Source organism: Streptopelia decaocto (assembly GCF_964273445.1).
Source record: "Streptopelia decaocto genome assembly, chromosome: 1".
Lineage (NCBI taxonomy): Eukaryota > Metazoa > Chordata > Aves > Columbiformes > Columbidae > Streptopelia > Streptopelia decaocto.
Genome location: NC_138663.1, coordinates 13192695 through 13213833, shown reverse-complemented (window position 1 = coordinate 13213833; position 21139 = coordinate 13192695). Strand labels below are relative to the sequence as shown.

The following is a 21139-nucleotide window of genomic DNA, read 5'->3' as shown; positions in this document are numbered from 1 at the left end:
GTTCAATCTGCAGAGCTGGTATAAACTATAACCCGCAGGATGTATTATACACAGTGCAGGCACTGGGACCACAGCGCATGTGTGCTTCTCTTTACAGGTCTGCTCCTACATTACCCTAGTGCCTGCTAGTGCAAAGACAGTCTATGTTTTTCCAAATGATACTAAACACCTTTGTTTAAACAACTGAAATTCCCTGGCCTGATGCTGTCTGTGGAGTCAAGGGAATGATTCCATTCAGCCTGAAGTTGGCTAATTAACTGGATCTCATTAACTGACAGCAGCAAGACATCCGACTCCAAGACAGGTGGTCTGTCAGCAATGATTGAAGTGCTGTGGGTGATCTTGGGTATCTGGTAGGTAAGCAGAGCCCTTTGATGTTCTTGTCTATACATCCAATATCCTTCAAAAGCTCTACACTAAATATCAAAAGAAAACCTAAACAAAACATCAAGTACTGCTGAAACGTTTAATTAACAGGGAACACATTGCAGCTAACACACAGAAACAAAAGACACGGGCAGGTTAGTGCCTACAAGCCCTAAATTTCTGAATTTCTGTTATTTGTAGCCAGATATTAGTTTCTGCTGATTTTTCATTTTAGCTTAAAATAGTTTTAATTCATAATACTACGAAAAAGGTGCTCAAATCTTGTATAACATGTACATAAAAAACACTTGTTCACCATGTGACACTAAGATAAGTCTTGTAAAATAAACAACTGGAAATCAGTTAGCATTTTTAATCAAAATTACAGATGGAAAAGATTAATTTTGTTCTTAAAGCTAGGTTCCAGAGACATGTAGGATAATAATTCCCTAAAAAGATTTTCTCAGTCTATGCTTTAGTTTACTTTCAGTTTCCTAAATGAGAAATTTTCTGCTGCTTCTTTTCAAAAACACTCTACACTCCAAATGATTTTGCTGTCAGAAATTAACCCTAAGAGCTGTAAGAAACCCTTTCTTATTAAATTTAAACTGGCTATTCTACTAATGCTCCTCACAACATCCTAAATAACCACTCTTCCTTGTGGACATTTACACATTTCAAATATTTGAGAGTGTGTTTTGCAATCACTTTTTCATTGTATGTATATAGATAATTTAATCTTTTCAGTATGCTGGTCTCTCTGGACTTGATTAAAAATTAATTTGATTAAATACATAAATACTCTGAATAATCAGGTAGAGTTCCCAATCTGCTTTATCTACACTGCTTAAAGCTTACTCCTTTCTTGGGATTTATTTCCAAAATAATATTATAAATGTTAAATTGAATGCAAGCTTTAAACAGGATCCAACAGAAAATCTTCTAACTTACCTTGGCACTTCTAAGATTTTTGCCACAAGTATTTTTAATCATCTTAAGTGCTGGTCATTTTAACATAAAGTAACTGGATTCAAAAGTTAGGATAAATCTTCAGAAATTATATAATTACTTTAGTTAGTGCTGAAATAATTGATAACAAAACGGCTTAACACCAGAGACATGACTCCCAATACAGGATCTCAAGTTTTGAAAGGCTCCCCTAATGATTAAAAAACTCTGAGGATATGAAAGTACATGAGAAAATTTATGAGCACCATTAAGTGTTCTCTGTAGACAGCAAAGAGCATCTGTGGAAAGACTTTTTTCCTCCACTATATTAATAGTGCAGACTCATGTGAAGTAAAAGAAACCAAACAATATGTTTATAAAGATATGTCTTGTCTTTTCATGTGGGTAACTAGTTTGTGGATGAGTTCATTTCAAGGATTATTAAAATTCTGAACTATGATTAGTGATTTGATTTGAACAGAGAAGCCACGTGTTCTGGCTTATAACAGAAATAATAATACGCAAAATTCTAAATGGAAAACAATCATGAAACAGCATGGAAATACCGCAACAAATATTTGCATTGATTGTCGATGCATATGCTGAGATACAAATAGCCAGAACATAGAATAAACCATAAGAAAATCAGCAAAATGAAGAGTACAAACTATTAGTGTACTAGATTGAAGGGATATTTCAATTCCCAAAGTAATAACCACTGAAATAGATGTCATATTATTTACTGTATTTTCATTCTTAACACCATTTATTTCAAACCCACAGACTAAATAGCATGCATTAAGATAATTTTTTACAACTATCAGTGAAATATAATTTTAACAACTATCAGTGAAAATATAATTTTAAATGATAATGCAACACAAATCAGCACCTACTGATTTAGGCTTTTCCAGGTTCATTAACTGACCTGGATGAGTACATAATAACTTTACATTTGAATAGCATGGTGATTTTGTAAGTGACTTAAGATGGGAAAATAAAAGCTATACTATACAAACCCTAAATATCTAAATCCATCTCATGAGTAATTTTCAAGTTGAACTACTTTCTTAGCGTAATGGTAGCCATTTCTCACTGGCAATAACATGCTTCTAGTCATATATGTTTCACATTATTTCATGCAGACTGTATTCAGGTTTATTCTTCAAACCTGTAAGTTATGTTATATGCTACAAAATTTACGTTTATAGTGTCATTATATGTTCACCAAATATATACTGCATGAATTGATTTTGAATCACTCAACCCATTCCTTGTTAAAATGTGCATCTTAAGTGTAAGGTACTGTGAAAACATAAGTATTGATTTTGGAATTAATATTTTAAACATGTATAGAATAAATCTGAATTACCTCATGATGCTTTTAACATTTTTTTAATAGAATATATCAGTTAAAAATGTGTGACAACTTGCCCCAGTAACAAGATGACTAGAGAAGGACACTTTCCATTAATGACTGTAGCTTCTCCAGGACAAGGCACATTTGGAAAACTTTAAGATACCGGCAAGGCAATTGCACCTTATGACTCAAATGTTAAGCTATGGATATGAATCTCCTGAATGATACTTCTGTGAATCTCCTGAGAACCAAATCCCACTTGCCCCTCAGTTGTCCAGTTGTTTTCACTAACACAGATTCATTTCATGTGCAGACTTCTAAAATGTATTGCTTAAAAACAGGCCTTTGGTTCTTTAACTATGGTATATATAATTAATTGATTAGCCAGAACTTTAAACATCTTATTGGTTTAAGAAACAGTGACTATGACATTATGAAAGGCAATATACAAATTTTTGTAGCTTTAGATGCTTTACTCTAGATGCTAAAATATTCAAGAACCATTATTCTCAATTATCCAAAACAGAGCAGATGCTCCTTATATCTTCTGCAGAACAGGCAGAGGAAGATCACCTAGATTTCTTAGTTTTTTTCCTTAACTGTGAAACAACTGAGGGCTAATTGAATTCTTGTCACAGTAACTTGATTGAGAGTATGAAAAAACATCCCTTCCAGCCCCCTCAACTAACATGTCTGCATTGGGAAAATCCCTAGACTGGACATATTTATATAGCAAAGAATGCTTTTTGTTGGGATGGTTTACCATATTCAAGGAACCAGTGGGAGTTCTGTCCTTATAAAACCTCTCTTGCTAACATAGACTACATCTTTTTAAGAATCTTTTGATGATTTGAACATATCAACAAATATGTTTTAGTGTAAAAAGTCTTTAAGTAAAAAAATAATTAATACAATTCAAGCCTTAATTTTACTCTAAAATTAAGACTAACATATCATAGTTACGATTAATGATATCAAAATATTACCTCTTATTCAACCTGACATTTTCAAAAATATTGTACATAACTCAGAATTCAGTGTTTTGTGTCCTTCAGATACACCGTTTTTTATCTTGTCTCTTTTAGAAGAAGGTTTTTCTAATATTGAAAGTCCTCTGTAGACCTTTTTGGAACCTTCCAGCTTGTGTCTGTATATCCTTCCTTCTATATCTTCCTTTCTTTAGTCCCTTGTTTGCCTTTCCTTCTGCTGTTGTCATTTTAGCTATTTAAAAATTATGCTGTTTGGGGAAAAAAAAGGAAGCCTGTTTTCCTACTGGGGCAAGTTCATTTGCCTGGAACCTAAATGAATTGCCTTGGGTAGCAGGAGACAAAGTGCTCAGATACAGTTCCCTTTTTACATGAGTTTGAAATCTCGTTTTATTGCTGTGCTTCAGAAGCTATATTTCAGCCTCACCGATGTATTTACTGAACTTACTGCAATTGCAATGCTTGCTCCCCAAATATAGGTGAAAGACACTGATTTTCAGTGAGTTACTCATGGTTCACATGCAATCGTTCAGGAATGTATCTGTTGTGTAAAAATATATCTTACACACAGATCTTCAAAAAAGCATATAAGTTGTCTAGAGGAAAAAATATCACTGCCAGGTATACCACACAAGTACCAGGACAGATAGAAAACTGTAGAGTCTAGAAAGCACAAATAATAACTAAATCAAGAGAAAATATAGGTCTCATTAGAAGATATGAAAATGAAATGGTGAAAATTGGACTATTTGGTGAAATAAACAATAAAAATAGAAAAAAGGGTGAAATAAATGATTGCATTTATTAAATTAAAACATTAACTTATGTGACAGACGTTCTCTGGGGATTTAAGATATTTAGTCCTTATGGTTCTTCATAAGGCACCATTGAAAACCTTTCCTTGGAAGAAGGCTGGAGAAGCTTGAAAGGTGCAAAGGGATACTTGGTACAAGAAAGAATCACCCCTGAGGAACCAATAAAATAAATGGGTAAGAAAGCTCCTCCAGGAATGACTTAGATTTGCTGCAATGAAAACAAGGACCACTTAAGGTTCCACTTAAAGTTGAGAAGAAACTTCTTCTCAGTGAGGGTGACAGACACTGGAACAGGCTGCCCAGGGAGGTTGTGGAGTCTCCTACTCTGGAGACATTCAAAACCCACCTGGACACCTTCCTGTGTAACCTCATCTGGGTGTTCCTGCTCCAGCAGGGGGATTGGATGGATGATATTTCGAGGTCCCTTCCAATCCCCGACATTGTGTGATTCTGTGACCCACAAGTCAGTGAAGGTGTGCAGGAAAACGATAGTGTCAGCGAAGGACAAAATGAACTAGTTCTATCTGAGAGAGAGAAAGGACATATGCTGTACTTGATTTGACTTGCAAATACAATATATCAGGGGAAAATTTCTGGCATAAAGCAAAGCTATTAATAAGTAATGATAGCTGGTACTGAAGCCCTGCTGGAGGTACAAGGAGGGCCCAGTGAGGAGTGTGGAGCTTCCAGCTGCTGCTGTGGGCAAGGAGGACTTTTCCTGCTGTTCTGGAGCGGGGACAGGCAGCCCTGCTGTGAGGACACATCCCTCTGAGCAGCAGGTCTGGGTGAAGCGGCTGGGGGGACCCAAGCACCATTCACTTGATCTTCCTCTGCGCCACAGAACACAAGAGTCTTCTAAATCAGTTCTAACATGAAATAAAACACAGATGGGATCGCTTTCTATGTATTTGTTTTCTGAAAAAAACCCACCCAACACTGTAATTACTTGCTGCTGTAATATGCATAGTCCAGATTCACTTTTTGTCCACCTTATATTATCTACTTAATTTCCTGTCATCCTACATAAATTTGGGGTACCTCAAAGTTTTGGTTTCTTTCAGACTAAACATCCTTCAATTTCCCATCACTCTCAAATAAGACTTAATTTTAATACCACCTCACTCTCTTTAATTTAATCAGCAAATCGCCTTTTTTTCTAAGTCCTTCCATTTACTTTTTCAGCTTTGTTCCTCTTCTCCCTTTCTGTGATGCTTTGTGATGAGGTCCGAGGTTACATACAGCAAACCCATCCACATGCTAGTGAGGAGAATGTTAAAGCAGTGAAGCTGGTGGAGAAAAGAGAGTGAGAACTGACTGGAAGAGCTGCAGTGAAGTGACGTGTTGATAATTTACATGTAGGGTCCAGAATTCGAAGCATCTCAGTGCCAAAAAGAAGTCAAAAAAAAAAAAAAAGGAAGCATAGCAGGAAAGCATAGCATCAGAATACATGCACTGATTCTAGGAATACTTAGAAAGTATTTTGGAATAGCCTAGTAATGGTTAGACTGAAATAATTACAAGTTAGACTGCAGGGTGGGAGAAATCAGGGAGGAATGCGATCGTTACCTCTTTTAGGAGGGTCAAACCAAGATTAAGAAGAAAAATGATTTAAGATGACCCCAGTGGATACAAATAGGAACAGTGGATTGACACTGTACAAAAGGAAATCTCCAGTCAAGTATCAGGAAGCATTTTCTCACCATTAGGATGTCAGATTACAGAGCTGTCTCCCAAGGGAGGTGGTGCAAGGAGCTTCACTGTATGAGTCATTTAAAATTAGACTGAAACAAAGCACCTGCATATACTGCAGGCAATGTAGCTTTGTTGGCAGGCAGACAACCTCAATGACCTGACAAGTCTTAACAAGCTCTCCGTTCTACCATTCAATTTAACTTTAGTCTGTTTGTATTAAGGAAAATGAGAAAAAAAATAGCATTCTGTGAAGCACTCATGTATTTGTTTCCTCAAGTGACTGATTACAAATGAAAAATACATAAACTATCATAAATATTCAGACATCTGAGAGGTAAAACTAATGATTAACTCAACTATCCTCTGGTTTGTGTTATTATTTAGGAAGTTGTTTTAAAGCATTCACATTTTCCCCCTACCAAAATGATGAATTTTCCTTGCCAGAAGGTGAACCAGCCAGGGGTAATCAAAAACATACACAAGATTTAGTTATACCCAGAAAGATTATAGTTAGAGCATTTATTTTTGGACTCCTACTGCTTGAAATATCTAACTTTGCAAGAGTCTCCTTGAGCAATGCCAAAGAAAAAATGGTAGCAGCAGAAAGGAAGATAGTGCCAGTAGAAACCATTCATATCTGAGCAGCAAGACATCCTAAATTTGCTCCCCTGAGTTCTTCAGCACGTACTTCAGAGGAATGAATACCTCATTTGCTTTTCCTTCAATTCCAGCCATCATGGGCTCAACAGAGAAAGGAGAAGTTTTAGCATTAAGTTTTGAGGGAGTTTACATGGAAAGAACACAGAGAACAAGTTGGTAATTGATTCTTAATTCACTTCTGCTGTTGAAATTCACTCTCCTCTTTACTATTCTTTACAGTTATGTTCAATGATTGGAAAGGCATTAACATATCTCTAATTATATGTTGCAGAATGTGGGGGCAAAAAAGTAGAATGTCAAAGAAGAGTTCAGTGTTCTTCAAACAGGGGTAACAGGTAACTTCCAATGCAGAAAACCAGCACATGACGTCTTGGACTGGTGGTGAGGAAATGTAATGTATTTCTCAAATTATATGTTTGAAGAATAGCAAATGAAATATCAATATTTAAGCAAGAGGGAGAAATATCTAAAAACACACTGACCCATTATTCTGACCTCAAAACTATGCAAGGTTTTAAACACACTTTGAAGAAGTGACACAGTAACCTGATCTCTCTTCAGTTTGAGAGTTTTACTTGGATCCTTTTATAGCAAGAGACTAAAATAACAAGGTTCATTCAGCTTAGCAGAACAAGGATGATGTGGAAGACAAAGATGCTACATTTGTAAGGAGTGATGTAAGAGTGAAATGAAAACTGAATTGGTACTTAAACATCATTTTTAATGTTGTTTCAGACACTGTAGGCTCTACCATGTAGCCTCTAGAAACTGTTCCAGAAAATTGTACATCTTACAGGTCACATGTAAAATCTTCCAGTCCCGCATGAGAACTATCTTGGATATCATTCATACCTAACGGTATCTCAAAAATGCAAAGAACAATTAAGTTTAGGCCTTCGATTTTCTACAAAAACAAAATCATGTACAGGAAATGCAGTACTGACATAAAAGTGAATGGCGGGGGCTTATAACAAACAAAGGCCTGAAATTAGAGATAATTTTCTATGTAGATGGGGAGTGAAGTTCTAGAGCAGTATTTCCATATGAAATAAGGACAAGATATTCTATGTGAGATAGACCTTGTTAAGTTCACAACAGCAGAAAGCTGGAATACATTTCTCAATAAGAACCTACTGATGCAGAATGAGGGAGGAGGTTCTTGTGGCCAGAGCATGCAACCAGAAGCATCCTATGTCTGCCAACAGGATGGTCAGACTGAGAGCTTTAAACTAGGAATTACAGGAGAGGCAGAGATTTCTTAACAAGCAAGTGAGCAAGTTGTGGATGGGATAGGCAAGCTAAGGGCCAGGGGAGATGGGAACAGATGAGACACAGCAATCAACAAAACAATGCTGAAGTCGAATAATTTCAAGCATGAGGAAGGAAGGAAGTGCCTGTGGAACAATGTTGTGGCGAAAGCTCTTGAGACTGTTCTGGTGAAGGAGCGTGCCTGAGTGCCTCTCTGAAATACTTTCATGCTAGTGGACGTAGGAGGAATTAGAACTCTATGTGCAGTTACAGTCATTGAGCCAACGGACACATGATGGCATAACTCACACAACTGCAATGGTTGGATAGAGTCTTTTTTGGAAAGACAGGCTGGGAAAGTGAGGGGAGCACATTGACCTTTTTGTAAGACTACAGCTGGAATGCCTGGAGCTCTGCCTGGGCACCACAATGTACAGGTGCTTCGGGATATTCTTTCCCAAGTGTAAGACTCTGCATTTCCTTTTGCTGAACTTCATGAGTTTCCTGTCAGCCTAATCCTCCAGCCTGTCTAGGTCCATTTGAATGGCAGCACAACCAGCTGGTGTTTCAGTCACTCCCAGTTTTCTACCATCTGCAGACTTGCTGAGGGTGCACTGACTCATTGCCTACGTCATTAATGAAGATGTTTGACAGACAGTGTTGAGGCCAATATCAGCCCCTGGGATACATCACTAGTGGCTCACCACCAATTTGACTTTGTATCAATGATCATAATCCTCTGGACCTGACTGTTTAGCCAGTTTTCAATCCACCATACTGTTCACTTACTCATATTTCGTCAGCTTGTCTATTGTTGGAAACAGTGTTGAAAGTCTTACTGAAACCTAGGTAGAAAACATTCGCTGCCCTCTTCTTATTCACAAAGCTATTATAGTTGCTAGATGATCTGAAGAGGCCCCTTCTAACCTAAGTAATTCCGTGAGTCTGTGATCTTGAGGATGACCATTTCACAGTCTGTGCCAAACAAGAAGAGTAGACAGATTGTGGCAATCTGTCTGTCAGAGAGCAGATAGCCACAGTAATGTCAAAGTGGTTGTCACTGACTAATATCAGGTTTACTGATATGAGTAAACCTGGAACTTGACCCCTACCTGTCAGGCTTCTTCTGCAATCCTAGGGAATTTTAGAGCTGACTTCCTCTAAATTGATGCTCATCAGGGCTACCGATGAAAGTAATAGCTCATCTCTGTATCTGTACCCAATAGACTAAAACCCTGATGTATTTCACTGTCCTCTGATCATCAGCCCTGAAGCACAGTCCCTGTTCTGCTAAGGGCCTCTTCTGGCATCTTAAACAGGTCTTTAGCTGTATAAGAGTGTTCACCTTATGTACTTAACTCCTTCAGCGTGTGTCATGTAATTTAGTGCACCCGAACTTAAATATTGAAATTCGCAATATAGAGAATAGAATGGAATGCCTGTAGGGGTTGATTAAGAGCTTTAAACTAAACACTTAATGTAGTGTAAGTAACCTCACAATCACATGCTGTTTTTCCTGGTAAATTCCTGATTCATTCACAAATTGAAAAGGTACAATGAAAAAGTTCAGTGAGAAAGGTGGGCATTCAATATTTATTTTTATCTGAACACTATGTGTCTTCATAACACATCTCATGCAAATATTTTCAGTTGATGAAGTAGAGGTGCAGTGGAGAATTTTTTTCATTCCCTAATCAAAAAGCACAAGTAAATCATTGAAAGCAGCTGGTTTATTTTACCTTCTTCTCCTTTGATAACTTACGTGGAATGACACTTCTGAAAATAAATGCTATCTCACAAACCAATGTATTACTGAGGACCCTCAGAATGAAGATTGAAAAAATGAGATAAATCAACTAAAGAAAGTAACTATTCTGCAAATTGCAGTTCATCTGCATGAAGACCACTGTAAAAATATATCACTACACTTTGCCCAAATCCTTTTTACAAAGATAGATTATACTGACAAGCTGAAAAGTTATGGCAGTGCTGAAAACAGTGGAAACTGCAACCTGTAATTGAAACAACAGAACAAAACAGACACCACCCCCAAGTTTTTATATATAAATTAAAAGCATTCTGTAAGAACAAGGCATTTCTAAGGGGAACAACCTGTTGCAAAAAATGTGCTGTCTATGTAATGCAGGTTTCTTCCTGAATCTTGCTTATCTAATTGGACTGCCACACTTAAAAAAAAAAAAAGGGCCTCTTGAGTTCATACTTGCTATCACTGTTGGAAAACACAACACAAAATTTAGACTCTGTACAAGCCATGTGCCACTAAGGTAAACACTCCAAACACACACTCTGTATACATAAGATCAGGAGCTGATGAAACATTCAAAAATCAGACTTACTTTCCTAAGACCCTTATGCCTGGAGTGACTCTTTTTTCCCCCATGTGACTTTCACTGATAGAATCAATAGTACCAAGAATCAAAAACAGTCTAGGATACAGAAAATTACTCATAGCCGATTAAAACAAAATAGCACACAGAATTTCGGTAGAGACTTCTTAAATCCCAAAGAAAATCACAGATGCAGGCTCTGCTTCAGCTGATTCAACCTAACTTCCACTTTGCACCTCATAGCCCCTAAAGAAATCTTCCTCCTTGCTTTTCTGAGCTTGCACTAAAGATTGAGGCAAGAAGGTTACTGAGCCATAGTCAGCTTAGCCTCCTTGCGACACAAAGCACCTCCTGTTGACTGTGTTCCTGTTAGAGGAAGTATTTTATATATATATATATATGTGTATATATATATATATACACATATATATATATATATAATAGCCCCATCTGTCCTATGGATAGCAAAACAATATATTTGCTTTACCCTAATGAACCAAGAGTACTCACTTCATCTCTAGGTTCTTCCATTAGCTAGAAGAACCCACCCTGACACTGACAGTAAACCCTCAGTGTGGGGGTTCCAATGAGGTCGCAAAGGCTGGGGGCTGAGGCGGCAAAGGCACTGTCAGGTGAAGTTCTGAAGAGAATTTGTCAAATAGTGTTATAGAGGGAATTCCTTCATTTCCATCACTTTTATTCACTTTTCTCTTTCCAGCTAAATTTCACCACTGAGCATATAATCATGCACATCTTCATACCATCTGTCCCCTTTCATATTTTTTACAGCTGAATCAATCAGAGTTTCAATTTGAATTTCCATCAATCAAGAGATTTTTATCCTCTCTCAGACAGAGAAGCAGAGGTTTTCCAAAGATAATAACAATATCAGTAGCCTATAGGAGATTTTATTTCTATTTCTTCTATCTACGGAGCTTTTATACTCAGCAGACTAGTAGCCAAATACAGCTGGGAAAACTATGACTATAAAGGTGTACTAGGAATTAGCAGCGCAACTACTTGCAACCAAAATCTCCACAGGGAGGTTAGGCAGAATTCTTCTCAAAGGACTCTCAATTATGAAGTTACAACAGCCAGCAGCTTTTGTTCAGGTCTAACTCACAAAGCAAACTTCTGTCTGACATATGCCATGCATCAGATTGGTGAGGAGGATCCTGCTTCCCTTGACACACTCTGTCCATCTGTAGCAAGTAAGGAGCTCCCCCAAACAGTGGTGGTGTGGGGTCTGCTCCACAGCCTGTATACACTGCTGTGGGGTCTCTAACAGGCCTTGCACATACTGGGCAAGGGAGGAGGAAATACTTGCACCTTCCACCTTGTCTCTGTATGAAAGTCTTTCAAAAGCTCATCATAGAAAACTGTTAATAGGATATTTTGTGATAGTAAACTCCTGTGGAGCCTACTGTAATATCAAAAAAATAAACTAGCTTGGTTTAGAATAATCCTTTTGCGGTTATTATGAACCAAACTGAATTTAATTCTCTTTAACAGAATGTGTTAAAAATGATGACAATAATATTGTTACATACCAGAAGCTGTGCTTTAAAGTTTTTTAGATGGGCATTAACTCTCCTAGTAAAGCCTTAAGCTGTGAAACCATTCATCTTCTCCATTTGCAAGTATTTAGATGAATATAACATATTTCTTGTTAAACTGGGCAAGAAGGCAGCTGTGAGATACACTGTTCCCAGATCTTCCCAGTGATGGGACCTTCCACCTTCATAGAGTGAGGGGACGCTGTACTCCCCATTGTAAGAACCACGCAGTCATCACTGTATTTGCCTAGCTTTTAAACACTCATTACACCACTTTTGGCTAATTTACCAGCACTATTTTTTTCATCACAGCATCCACCTCTTCTCCCTTCCTCACTTATTTTCTGTACTGGCTACAACTTCCCACTTGCATAACTCCTAACTCATATCAGCATTTGCTTTCACCTTTCTTGTTCTTGCTAGCATCAGCTCTTACAAAATCTCTTTGTATCTCCCTGTTGCTACTGACATGCCCTAAGAACGAACTATTTATATCCACAATATAATGTCACCACGTTTACGATTTCATAGAATCACAGAACCGCTGAAGGTGGAAGTGACCAGCAGAGGTCATCTCATCCAACTTCCCTGCTCAGGGAGGGTCACCTGGAGCAAGTTGCCCAGGACCATGTCCAGACAGAATCTCCATGTCCAGATGGAGACTCTACAACCTCTCTGGGCAACCTGTGCCACTGCTTGGTCACCCTCACAGTAAAAATGTGTTTTCTGATACTCAGATGGGACCTGTGCTTCTGTCTGTGCCCGTAGCCTCGTTATCTCTTTTTCACCTCTTTCATATCTTTCTCTAAGTGTTCCTATGTACAACTGTGACTGCAATCCAATCGTTGATCCCTGGAGACTGACTGCTTGACTTTCAGCTGCTTTCCCTACTGACTGCTTTCATCTATTTCTGCAATCATAAATTCCCAAGGGAAAGGGCTCTCTGTTTTTTTCTCTGCTTCTGCAGCACCCAGCCAATGGTTTCTGGCCTATGCCTGAGGCTCTCTCACACCATGTAAATACAAATAGCAGCAAGAAATTGGATCTTTTATTTAAAGCTTCTGTAACTTCTGTGCTTATTAGGGGAGAGCATTCATATGCACAGAAGACAAAGAACTGTATCATTACTCTACAATCAATGTCTATGTCTGTGAAAGACCCTGCAAATGTGCCTATCCATGGACAGAAAAGGTATTTGATTCGTTATTCTGATCAGGCACCTCATTATGCAACTCATAAGAACGTAGACACACACACACACACATATATATATATTTTATTGTAGATTTTCTCCTGGAGTCCTGAATTCAGTGATGGAGTACGTAACATAATTTGGGGGTGAACTAAGATCAAAGCAAGATTTTTTTTCTTTGCATTCCTCTGATCTTCAGCAGCCTTGAGGAAGCTCTAAACTAGGTCAGATATCAACATGCTGTGGTCATGTCTAAGTCGCATCCTATCTCTTCTTGGTGATGACTGAAGAAGCTTAGATTTACACTTAAATGAGTCTGGAAAGATAAATTTAAATCCTGAAAAGTCACTCAGTTTCCAGATGCTGTGGCACCTCTCCTCACCATGTTCAGTGCTAGCGCAGTGAATATATTGCATTTTCCTTAGGCTGGTGTAGGTTTCTTCTGTATCAGTAGGATCTTTTAAAGCTTATTCTATATTCCTGGCTATTTTTTTCCGTATGCATGTCATAAAATAACTGTGTATGTAGGTCATCAACTGGACTATTATGTTTCATTCTTTACCAGCATATTTGACCTTGATTTCTGATTATATTTCCCTTACTTTTACTGGAAATGCAAGGGGAACCTCCCATCGGCCAAAAAAAACGTGTAGATCTATTTAGTCTTTCACTTACACAAGGTAAAACACAAAGGAATTATTTTTTGAAAACAGTGTAAACCAAATATATGGATTTTCCTACACTTGAAAGATTTTGTTAGTTTGTTTTTTGTAACTTTACAGTTTTTTTGTTTCGCTTTTAATCAGAAACTGCCTTGCTTTGAAACACAAACACTTCTTTTAGTGCTTGGGTTTTGTTGGTCTTTTATCTTGTTTTAATTAGCTCACTTGGGAAGTAATGTAACTCTATTGCAGAAGAAGCTGTTATCAGTAGCTGAATCCTTCTTTTCAATTAACCATACAAATCCAGGCCTTCTTCCCACATTTACACTGCATTGTTCCACACTTGGCACAACCTGCTTCTCTCAGTGTCCTTCATTATTTTAAGGTCATCCTGCCAAGACGCAGCCCATTGCCTTGATTCGTGCCAGCAGGCAGTGAGATGCACACTTTTGTTCACCTGTCTGTAGCCCACCAGAGCAGCCGTGGCCAGGGCTGCATGCGATACTGCAAAGTCCTGCAATACCTTGCTGTTGAAACGAAGTAATCAAAGTGTGATTTCAAAACCCCACAACTCCTCCCAATGCCATAATAAAGGAATTTTTTATGTCTTGCTGCAAAGCAATTTCTGCTGAAAGAACAGGAATACAGAAGCTATGATCCAGTCCTTGCTACTATAGAGAAGGCTTATCCTGGAGCATTGCATAAGCTAGGAGATGCTCTAAGGGTCAGATTCGCTCCCAGGGAACTCATCACTGTAGATGTCTCAGGAAGGCAGAAGCACTGATGGGCAACCAAGGAGAAGCAGCAAAATGTTTCCCGGGTACACAGGGCAGAATTAGGAAGGCCAAAGAAGACCTAGAGTTGAAATTGCTGAAAGAAATCAATGGCAACAGGAAAGGTTTCTACAGCCACAACAGCAACAAAAGGAACATCGGGGAGAATGTGGGCCTGGTGCCCATTGTGGTAGGTGACCAAATGAGGGAGAGCATGGAAAAGGACAACTCAGTGAAAGACTCAATGTCTTCACTCCCTCAGCCTTTACTGGCAAATTCTGCTGCTCACTCCCAGGCCTATCAGGTCTTTGCTTAGTAGCAAAACTAGAAAAAACAGGTGTTACCCACAGTACAGAAGGACCAAATTAGGTACTAATTATGTCAGCTGGACATATGTAAGTCCTATCCATAAGTCTGGATAGGATACATCTGAAGGTGCTGCAAAGCTGGTTTAATGTTATTTTTGGACCATTCTCAATTGTGTTTGAAAAGCTGTGGTGATCAAGGGTGCAAAGACTAGAGTTGATAAAACTATTTTCAAGAAAGGCAAGAGGGATTTAGGGAACACACTCAGAAAAAATAATTTGATTCACAGGAAGATAATAGAATTGTTTTGGTTGGAACAGACCTTTAAGATCATCAAGTCCAACTGTTAACTTAGCACTGCCAAGTCCACCTCTAAACAATGTCCCTAAGAACTCCATCTACACATCTTTTAAACATCTCCAGGGATGGTGACACAACCACTTCCCTGGGCAGCCTGTTCCAATGCCTGACAAGATGTTAATAGGAAGGTATCATGGAAGCTTGTCTTTAAAAAATAAAACTGCTTAAATATTTTTTGAAAATTCTGAGGTTGACAAAATGGAAAGACTTGTAGCAATGGGGATTTTCTCCACGTATTTTAGGCAGAACCTTCCAAACACTTTTTGGATTGCTGTTTACAGTATTTAGCAGAATACTATTTGCTACAAGAAGGTGATAGTTTCTCATCTAAGCTGAATAAAGAGGAATATCACAAACACGAAAGTCTAGTATCCAACAGGATATAAAATCCAGAGGAACTTCATACAGACAAAATAACATGACAATTGCATGTAAACTGGAGATAATATAATAAACACTGTGTCTTTCTAGTAATGTATTAAAAAAATAATATCTGTGTAACTGAGCAATGTAGCTAAGCATTTCTCCAGAGCAATGACATGTCATTATGATTTGTAATTTGAGATGTTAAATTCTTTAATGTGTTTTGTAATAACTACAAATAAATGTGCCTAACAGCGTAATAGCATGATAGCTCAGGCTGTGCAAGGTTTGACAATGTTTTCCTAATACAGCTTGCATTTAAACTAAAACAGCACAATATATACAGCAGCCAAAGCTCAGTTACAAATGTATCTGAAACGTGCATATGCACTGGTTGTGATCTGTTTTATAAAAAAGCCCCACAGTCAAAAACTAATGTGTCACGGACCTAGAATTAACAAATACTATACTGAAGTAGATAATACTATACTACAGTCTTTAATTAATCCCTCTACTACTGCAGGAATATTTCTGCTAATAGCTACTTTTAAACTTCCTAAGAGATTAAACTTGGATTTCCACCTCTGGAGGTCATTCTAACATTTAAACCACATTAGTATGAGAAAATTTGTTCCCAATATTAAATCCAAATGTTCATCTTTTCCAGATTCATCACATCAGCTCTGGTTACTTATTTGACCAACTTTAAATTATTCATACATTGGGTTCACACATTTTAAATTCTCTGAGCTTCTCAGTCATTACTCAACAAAGCTCTATCTGATGAGTTCTCTAAATTTATTCCCTACAGCTCTCCCGTTAATTTGCATTACTTTTGTCTGGACACTTCAGTTTGTTAATACCTTTCTGGTAGTGACTCCATGGAATTAGAAAGAATAGGACAGGTCTTGAGCTGAGCTGACACATGGTCAACCCAGCTCAGAGAAATGCATGAAGGCAAAGGTTGTTTCATGATTTCTCTGCAGCAAAGATCTTCTTGGTGCTGATCTGGTTTTGACACAAAATAAAGTGCATTGACAGTTGTTTCCGCAAGCCTGTTTGAGCAGAAAGGGTTTGTGGAGCACACAGACCCATATTATAGATGCTCTGTGGCACCTGGTCTTGCTCTACATTCTGGGAACACACATGAGCAAAGAAAAGCATTTTGTGACTGGTGAACACACATCCATCTGATTTCCTTAGGTAAATTGCCAGCTGATGTAACTTAAAGGAACCCTGACCTGGCAACAAGTTGCTGCTTGTGGTAGCTACAGAATCTCCAGAGAAGACAAATTAGATGAATGGAATTTCCATGCACACTTCTGCTGAAATACTTAGCACCAGCCAGCAGAGTTGTGTTCTACCACACCAAATGTGACAGTGGCTCATCTCTGACCTTGTTCATGACACAACAGCTGAAAGAAGCACTGCACTTATTGCTTGCATCCTCGCAGTAGGCCAAAACTGACCATACTATCAATATTTCTGAAAGAATAGTATTTGTTTATTGCTATGGCCTGCAGCCTCAGGTGTCTGTAAGCTTTCCCCAGCCAGCAGCCTGGTTGAAGTGTCACTAGTCTGCTATGGAGGATGGTGACCTGCTGCAGGACCCACGTGGGGGAGAGAACCCTCTAACCATAAGCCGTGCAGGAATACCAATTATTAAAATGATGAGCATTTATACAGCCTCCAATTCAGAACAGAGAGGAGGGATACACTCTGTTGCACAAATCCTATATTTCACAAATTTTAAAAAGGCACTGTAAAAGTTATGAAAGTTGCCCTTGATATTGAAATAGTATAATTTTTAAAAAGCAGCTTTTTTCATACAAAAAAAGGCAATAATATTTATTAAATTTTGATTCCTGACTTACTACTTCCCTGAGAAAATGATAGAATACTTAAATAAACTTTAAAAAAAAAGTAAATGTGATGATCTATGCCTTAAAATGCATTAACGTATGTTGACAGGATTCCTTACACACGATGATATATCCACTGGCATTACATTTTTGAGGTTCTGAGCATTTACCTTTTGAGACCTATGCTTCCCTCTTTATTTTTTAAGAAAAAAATAATTAGTTCTTTGCATTACATATTTAATGAGATTCAATTTCCTCCTCTGCCCCAAGGGTATGTAGGGAAACAAAACAAAGTCTATAAAATCTTACTAATATAGAACAGGTAGAAGAACTCAATCAGATTATGAAGTCACTGACTACATTTAAGATTTCTTCTCCTATTTTTTAACCTAAATGTTAACATATTCATATTTACATGTTGTCTGAATATGGTGGTGAGAAATGGACATCATATTGATATGGGATCTACCACTTCAAGAGGCACTTTCAACAGGAACGTGATCTTTACTATAAAGTATCTCATTTCATTCGTCTATGCCCTTGAAAACATTTCTACTGTCAAAAGACATGGCTTTTGAAAGACTACTTCTATTTTTATCTATATACGTCTACCCTCATGATCCCTTTTCCATTTTAAATCGGAACCTTTCATTAACTACTGTGTTTAGGTCTTAGGAGGGTAGTATTTTATTATCTTTATTTTTATTCATTTCCTTTGTATCCCTCTGCTGTAGAGTCTTCAGCCCTGCTCATAAGGGAATGCTGCATACATAAGCAGGAAGAGTTCTGAATTCCTTACAATTTTTTACATGGAAAAATTGAATAAAAACTACTGGAATGAAACACTACATTTTATAAAACCATCATTACCACAATGCAGTAGTTAAAAAACTCCATTTCCTACCTGGAGCATTCCTTAAATCACATTTTAAATTTACAGAGAGTAAAATGAATTGTTAATTGAAAATGCATTAGCTGAACAGAAGGGTTTAGATTGTTTAGAAGGTTTTAGGCTAAATTTGGCTTGAGAGATGGAATGAAAACCTATGCAAAACTTAATGTCTCATTTGGTATAAGGACTCTCTGCAGGTGAATGGAATCAGAGCACCTCCCGGTGTTGCTTGTGTGTCGGTGTGTGGGAAGAGTCACCAGCAAGACCTCATATTCAACCCACATTCACTTTCCCATGGGAGCTCATCATAAGAGTGACAGAACAGAAAACACATAAGCTCACCTGTTATAGCTGTTTCTAAAACAACTGTAAGTTTTGTGTCCACAAATAACCAAGTAACACAGAACACCAAGATTTTACCAGTGGGATGTATTCAAGCTTTAAAAAAAAGATTTAATAATTATGGAGTTCTGGAATAATAAGGAAATTCCAGCTAACATTCAGCCTTCTGCCAAATAATACTCTGTCAGTAAAAAAGAGAATGGATGAAATTCTGTCTCCATTTAAGCCAGCTGGAATTTTACCATGGACTTCAGTGAGTCCAAGGGAAATCCATGATCACGTAAGTCATTAAATAGCTTGTGTGAGCTTTGAATTTTAAACAGTGAGTGAATTTGGGATCATTCCAAACAGGCAAATGATAAAAAGTGGACTTTTGATGAAATTAATGGCACAATAACTAAAATGATTGTTTTTCATGGGATAAAATTAAGGACTATTCTTACATTAATAGTAAATCAGATGTCTTTTATAAAACAACTGTTATGGTGCATTTCTGAGACAAGCAAAAATTTGATAGAAAAAAAGAGAGTTCTACTTAGTATATTATTCACAGGTACACTTGTTGAATTCACTTATTTTCATAATTTTGCTTCACCTTTAACAGTTATGAACAAGCTTTTTTATGTCTGCATTTCTTATAGAGTCCCACATCACTAAAATCCCTCTTTCTTTTGTGTATTTGAAATGCATTTATGTCCTTATGCATTATCAACAAACACGTTTATTTTTCTTTATACACGGGATGATTCTTGTTATTTCTGGTACTGCAACTGCATATGTTACTTTTGGAAGGCAAGTATACCCATTGCATGCATTACTCTTACACTCTTACATTATCGATACTATCTGGATTTTGGAAATAGTATTAAAGTTCTTCCATTTCTGGTTATGAACATTGGCATTCTTAACCACTATACATTTCAAGTAGATTTCTAGTCTACTCGTATGCTGCACTGGCTAAGAAATTTTGCTGATCTAATACAGAGATGGTAACAGCCTTTGAAGTCAGTGATCCATGAAGTCTCCATACAATTTTGACTTATCAGAGAGATGAGAATATACCGAGCCAACTCTTTCATTGGAGAAGTCATAAAAGACAGCACACACACACGGTTTGTTCATCACAGCTTTGTCATTCCTCGTTTTATAGATTTGCACATATTATGCTAATTCAAAGACCATCTATTAACTTCATTTCAGAAACTGGAAAAGCAACATAGATTATTTTACTGGGGCATGTTGTTCTGTGCCACTTGAGTCTTCTTAACAGCGGCAGGTGGCTTTCTCTCTGCCCAGGAACACTTGCTCCTCTGGTACAGAACTAGGGTTATTTTACCTTACCCCAAGTTTTGGAAATAAGTTTTATCTCTAATGAAGTTATCATTCTAGGCCAAATCAGAATTCCTTTAATCATTACAGTAAACTGGAATTCTGCTAAAAAGAAGCCAAGTGAAACCTCTAGTATTTGGCTGACCTATTATACAAAGACCTCCAAATAAATGAGTTTGGTGTGCTTCAGGCAAACACTTCCTGCAGTAGTAGCAGTGCGTTGGTGGAATTCACTGAAATTTTATTACAAATTCAGAACTCAGTGATAATTTTCACTGAAGTCAATGTGCCTTGGACTGATAATTTGGGTGGGAGTGGAAGTGAGCCTTGCATTCTTTCTCTCAGTCTGCACTGAATAGTGTCACCTAGATTGCCATGAAACTTTACCACAGGCAAGCTGCAAAATGTGCAGCAACTGTTTATATACCATTATGTAGATAAAATAATCAATGCGTGTAAAGATGTCTTGGTCTTTCCAGTAGTTTCTCAAAAAGCCATAAATAAAAATGTTCAAAATAGTAATGTATTTGGTCCTAGTGAAACTAAATATTTTTTTATTTGCAAAATTGGTAGAAAATAAATTTTTAGAGTTTTTATCATTAATGTACTGTTGCTTTTCTACAGCACTTTGGAATACTACAGTCATTCACAGTTCTCACAAAAGTGGTAGAAGGCGTATTCAAAGCCTAAGTAGTAAAGAGGTCACAGAGCATCCTATTTTTAATTCTGAAGCTTTTACAACTTAAAAATCTATTTTAAAACTCAAAAAATAATGTGTGCTTCAAAAGCAAAAAGGAATTATAGAAATTTTCTAAGAACGTATACTGGTTTCACTTTTAGATTATGTCCTATCCAGGTTGGAATCATGACTTATTTTCTTGCACCAGAACAAAAGGTTTTGGATTGTTATCACTGGTTTTCTCAGAAAATATCGTCCCTTCCAACAATAGTGAATACTATAATGAACACTACAAACAGTGTCAGGTAAGTCTCCACTCGGTCTCCTTCTCCTCTGGTTTACCTGGATATTTCTGATTCTCTTTGGAATTCATACAATAGAAGGTAAATTGACTGAATCA

At 37.4% G+C, this 21139-nt stretch overlaps 1 protein-coding gene across 5 annotated transcripts in view; it reads right to left on the bottom strand.

The window, feature by feature from the left end:
• The window catches only part of MAGI2 (membrane associated guanylate kinase, WW and PDZ domain containing 2), a 741411-nt gene that overhangs the window by 274048 nt on the left and 446224 nt on the right, over positions 1 to 21139 (bottom strand). The window lies entirely within an intron of this gene.